Source organism: Lactuca serriola, chromosome 5, assembly GCF_051521515.1.
Source record: "Lactuca serriola cultivar US96UC23 chromosome 5, Lser_US96UC23_V15, whole genome shotgun sequence".
Taxonomy (NCBI): Eukaryota; Viridiplantae; Streptophyta; class Magnoliopsida; order Asterales; family Asteraceae; genus Lactuca; species Lactuca serriola.
Window position 1 is genome coordinate 255678022 of NC_136412.1, and position 6000 is coordinate 255684021.

Sequence of the window (6000 nt, forward strand, 5' to 3'; positions counted from 1 at the left end):
GATTATGCTAGTTGTTGATATGCTGGTATGGTAGATCCGTAGGACTACCTATGATTTTGTCTGTATGATTATCGATATATGTATGGGTATTGTGCTGGGTTGAGGTTGTACTGCTTTGTGTTGTAGCCAACAAACCCTGGAACATTCTAGATATGAGCTGAGGGCCGAGTAGGGCAAACCAGACTCATACTAAGGGCTCAGTAGCATTCCAAATATTAGCAGAGGATCGGGTAGGGCAAACCAGATTCATACTGAGGGCTTAGTAGCATTCTGTATATGACCTGAGGGTCGAGTAGTGAAAAGCAGACTCGTATAGAGGGCTCAGTAGCATTTAAGATACGAACTGAGGGCTGTGTAAGGCAAACCAGACTCATACTGAGGGCTAAGTGGCATTCCAGTGGGTGCGGTTCATAGCGGGTCAGCGTGAGGAATGTCTTACCACTCTAGAGAGGGTGAGGGTGGGGCGAAGCTGTGCCGAGATGCTGGGAGTTTGAGATCGAGAGTTTCATATGAGAATCTTTCTTAATTTATTGTGTTTTAGTGCCAATCGGCTCCTCTACTCGAATGCTTCTTGCTTTGTGCTTTGTGGGGCCCATGTCAATGAGAGTTAACCAACAAATGAATACATTAAATTACATGATATGAAGGTTAAATAATCTTAAAATGAAGGACTCAAACCTATTGCATAGCTCTTGTCTGATTCGAACTGTTGTAGGGTTGATTCCTTATGTCGAAGGATTATTTATGCTTTGTTGCATGTAATTGTATTCATGAAGTAGTTAGCTGACATTGGTAGGTGTTGTTTAGCAGCTGATGGAAGAGGGGGTGTGGGTGATATCCTAGGAGAGCCTAGGAAGTATTTAGTGCGGTTGTTTCGTTGTAGAGCAGGTATTGGGAGTATTTTTATGAGTATGTCTTAGAGGAACCAAGATGATCCTTGAGGAAAGTAAGGATAGGTTTGGAAGGTAGTATTGGGCCCGTACTAGTGGAAGCATAGGATCCAAACTCGAATCGAGGAGAGTTTCAAGGATTCTAAGGTCTGGTCAGGGAGGATAGCATGGTTTGATACCATGATTTGTGGTAGTGGTTCCGTATCTGTCTATCTTTTAGTTATGGTTGTTCTGACGTGAGGATGGGGCTGGTATTTGTGTTAAGCCGCAGTGGCGAGATCGATTTGGGTTGTTTGGTGCAGATCTGGATGAGTTCATTGATTGATGGATTGGAATGTCTTTATCTGTGTCAAGGGTTATGCCCTTTTAGTTTTCCGAGTTCGGAGAAGGAGTGAGCAGGCTCGTGACTTCTAGAGTTAGGAATGGTGGTAACTACTTAAGCCGGTTTGAGTTATGATTTGGTTTCAACGTTAGTGGGTGGTGGTTCGAGCCCTAAGTGGGGGAGAAATGGGATTCTCAGGTTGAGTATCAGTCATTGAGGGATTTGTCAGTGTACTGTTAGGATTTCTGTTTTCATATTAGTTTGGGCAGCTGTTGATTGGTGAATCATCTCCAGAGGCGGGTATGTTCAGTTCCGGTGGGTTTTGGTTCTCTGGATTAAGTGTCGATGCGTCTTCGATCATTGGTCTTTTAACTCATCATTTAGCGAAGGGTCTCTAAAATTTCAAGTTGTGACGGTTGAATTTCAATGGACGGGCCAACCTATCATCAAGTTTAGTATGCTCTATGTTCCTTTGATCTTTAGGTAAGTTTACCCTCAATGGTGGAGTGGAAACTTGGTTCATAGCAGACTCAGGTTTTGGTAACTTTTGGGATCACCTTGGGAGTCTTCTCGAGCTATTTTCGTATTAGTGGAATCTGTTCAGTCTCATTCAATTATGGGATCTTGTTTCGACCGATCATGAGGATGTCTTTTGTTATTGATTGAGATGGTGTTTAGATTTAACTTTGGTATTTCTTCCCTTTTTAGATGAGGTTACGGGTTCCCTAAGGATGTGCATTGTGGTAAATTTATATATAATGTCGAGAGGGGCATATGTGAGCTAGGCAAGATAGCACTGGAGCACTTGGTTCGAATTATGTGCATGGTTCTATTGGGTTATAGCCTTCGAAATTGATCAAGAGTTCGACCGTTATCCTAATCTTGAGTCATGTGCGACCATGTTTTCATAGGATTTTGCTTTGGTAGCAGCATTGTGGTGCTCGGTTGGCATTGTGAGGGATGTTGATTAGGTCCCTTCAAGGCAATGGAATGAGGTGAGTATCTTTAGGCCTGGAGTGCTGGACGAATGACGTAATGCGGACAAGGTCGGTGTGAGATCGGGAGCTTTCCAGACATGGGATGAGGGCAGGGGAGGGCATTCCAGACTCATGTTATGGGTTCGGAGGCAATCCAGACCTATATTGAGGACCTTGTAGAGGTATTCCAGTCATAGGTTGTGGGCCTAGTGAACATGATTGTTCATTTCTTATGCTTGCGGTACTTTCGGTATTGACACGTTGATGGAAGTCGGGAGACCCACAAATCAGTTGGTTTGGATAAAGGGAGCAGTTAAGGGTTGTTGGAAGTATCAGTCAGGTATCAAAAAGTATCTGTGGAATGTATGCATTATATTTACGTTTGTTCACAAGTTGTTGTTAGGGGTTTGATTATCAAGTTGGGAATCAGTTTTGAGGCCGCGAATCATAAAGTTCCTCATGAATGTCTCAGGAGTTTTTTCTAGGTGGGGGTACACCTAAGCTGATAGGGGTTGGATGCAATGTGGAAATTCTTAAATTGATCATCTTTTCTAGTCAGAGCAAAAGTTAGTAATGGAATGGCAGAGAGTCAAAGGTTATTTAAGGTTTTGGTACATCATATGGATTTTGATTGGGAGAGGTTCGCAATCAGTATGTTTTGAGGATCTTTTATGCATGTTTTTGGTTATGTCTCTAGTCAGGTAGTGGGGGTAGGTTCATGGATGGACCCTCATTAGCCTTAGGGAAAAATTTAGGAGAAATTTTATGAATGGCCATTTTGAAGTTGGCTTTTGGTGGGAACTCACCTTGGGAATCGCGAGTGTATTCATGGCAGACCTGTATTTTAGTGAGATGTGGGATAAGGAATCTGTATGCCTGAGGCATCAGCTGGAGGGTTCAGGGTAGAAAGGGATGTTTTTAGTTTAGATAGTAGGTAAGGCTCTTATGTCTATGCTCTGGAATGGTTCTACCGGTATGAAGGTCAGGCAAGTTATGGGGTTTTAGAATTATAGCAGTCGTGTATCGGTCCGACAGTTAAGGAAATCAGTATTTTGTAACCCATTGTGTTCATGAAATTGTAATCATCAGGATGAGCCTTCTCTCGAAGGAATATCTAATCCCTTTTAGAAGAGAAAGGTTATTGGCAACATCAGATGGTTTGCGATTCTGTTTTCTAGTAGGAACCTCAGGTGAGCAGTAGTTGAGTAGATAGTTTGATGGATAAGTGAACTGGATTAACAATTTGTTCAGTATGGGTGGTTTGTCTGGGAGTCAGACCACTTTGAGATTTCAGATTTCAGGTAAAGTAGGGTTGGTTTTCTGCATCGGATTGTGGATTCGTCTTCTTTGGGTTGGAAAAGTTCTGCTCAGACTAGGTTTGGGTGCCTTGGGAAGGTCGTTGTATGCTCAAGGTTGTGGTTGTGTCCCTCAGGCTGTCAGGCATGCCGAGGATGATAAGAAATGATTTCTAGGACGAAATCAAATTTAAGTGGGGGAGAGTTGTAACACTCGGTTTCGAATTGATTCATTATTCGGGGTTGTGGCCTGATCATCAGTTATCATAACGCTGAGGGCCTTGGTAAGAAAGAATTTGGCCCTTTTTGGATGTGGGTATTATAGATTAGATGCTCCAAGAGTTCGATGATGTGGCAGAGCCCAAGGGTATATTCGTAATTTGGGCAGTTCGGGTCTTTATGAAATTTGGGTTGTTGTTCGGGAGGTTTTAAGGCAGAGGTGACTTGTTAGAAATGTAGAGCTTCTCGTCACCTTTCCATGGATATAAAGTTCGTCGGAAACGGACTTAGAAGGAAGAAGTTAGGTCCAAGTGAAGTTTTAGGGTTTTGGAGGTTCATTGAGTACGCGGGGCGTAATGGGTGAGATGGACGTGGAAGGTCCTTGAGTACGTCGGGCATACTAAGGGGTACGCGGGGCGTACTCTCTTCAACACTAAACCCTAATTTCGGGGTTTTACCCCTATATAAGCATCATTTTATACTTCCTTTGGGCATTTTAATTCGGCCTCCATCCCCTTTAGTATACATTGAAACCCTAAAGTGCCTTAAGTGAGTTATGGAGCTTGGAAGAGGGTTTATGGTGGCATGTGTAAGAGAAGATGAAGGCTGAATACTCATTTCTTGGAGAGGAGCTTGTAGATCCAGAAGTTTCTCATCTTTTGCAATCTATTGAAGGTAAAAAGCTTTGATCTTGTCATCTCTTTGTATAGATCTCCTTTTTGGGTTTGTTATGGTCATGTTAGCCTCTTTTGGTTGGTCCTTGTGAGCTAAAGTTGTTTCATATGCTTAATCTTGAAGATCTAGACGTTTTATGAGTCCCAAAGGCATAAAAAATGTGATCTTTATGGTTTATTTGGACTCATGCATGTGTTAAGACCTTTCATTAAGCTCTTTTGAGCTCTAGAGCCCTGTTAAGCCATGCACGCAAGTAAAGTTGCCAACTTTACATGATAAGTCATCCATAGGAATCAGATCTAGGAGTTGGAGTAAGGAATTAAGTGGTTAAGTGCTTAATGAAGAAGATTGGGGTTCAGGGGAGTACGTTGGGTGTACCAACTGAGTACGCGGGGTGTACCAACTGAGTACGCAGGGCGTACTCAGTCTGTTTGACTTTTCTTGTTTTGTTGACTTGTTGGCTATGGACCTTTGACCAGAAGTTGATCAGGGTTGCCAACTTTACATTATAAGTCATCCATAGGAATCAGATCTAGGAGTTGGAGTAAGGAATTAAGTGGTTAAGTGCTTAATGGAGAAGATTGGGGTTTAGGGTAGTACGTTGGACGTACCAACTGAGTACGCAGGACGTAATCAGTCTGTTTGACTTTTCTTGTTTTGTTGACTTGTTGGCTACGGACCTTTGACCAGAAGTTGACCAGGGTTGACTTTTTGATATTTTGGGCCTTTTAGGATATTAGGCCTTCTCAGGCTAGGTCCATGATGGGTTTGGGCCTAATTTGGATAATTAGGCCATATTTGGGCTTTGGGTAATTAATGAGATTTTGGGCTTTTGGATTTTGGGTTATCATGTCAATTATTGACTAAAATTGTATTTTGTTAGTTGGCACGAGGAATACCTGGGTTTGGCGGTGTGAGCAGTCATTTGAGTATCAACGAGTTGAGGTGAGTTTTCCTCGCTTTATTTTCGGGTTGAAGGCACCAAGGTCGACCCATCAGTTTGATATACTGTTATCCTATGATATGCTGAGTATGGATTAGATATGCATGATTATGCTTGTTGTCGATATGCTGGTCTGGTAGATCCTTAGGACTACATATGATTTTGTCTATATGATGATCGGTATATGTATGGGTATTGTGTTGGGTTGAGGTTGTACTACTTTGTGTTGTAGCCAACAAACCCTGGAGCATTCCAGATGTGAGTTGAGGGTCGGGTAGGGCAAATTAGACTCATATTGAGGGCTCGGTAACATTTAGATATGAGTTGAGGGACGGGTAGGGCAAACCATACTCATACTGAGGCCTCAGTAGCATTCTTGAAATGAGTTGAGGGCCAGGTAGGGAAAACCAGACTCATATAGAGGGCTCAATAGCATTCCAGATATGAGCTGAGGGTTGAGTAAGGGAAACCATACTCATACCGAGGGCTCAGTGGCATTCCAAATACGAGCTGAGGACCGGATGGTATGCCAGACTCGTATTGAGGCTTAAACATTGGTATTCCAGTCCGGTGATCGAGGGAGTAAGCCAGACATAAGCTGTGGGCCGTGAGGGCAAGCCATACTAATGTTGTGGACTCAGGAGCAAGCCAAATATGAGTTGTGGGCCTGATAGGTAAT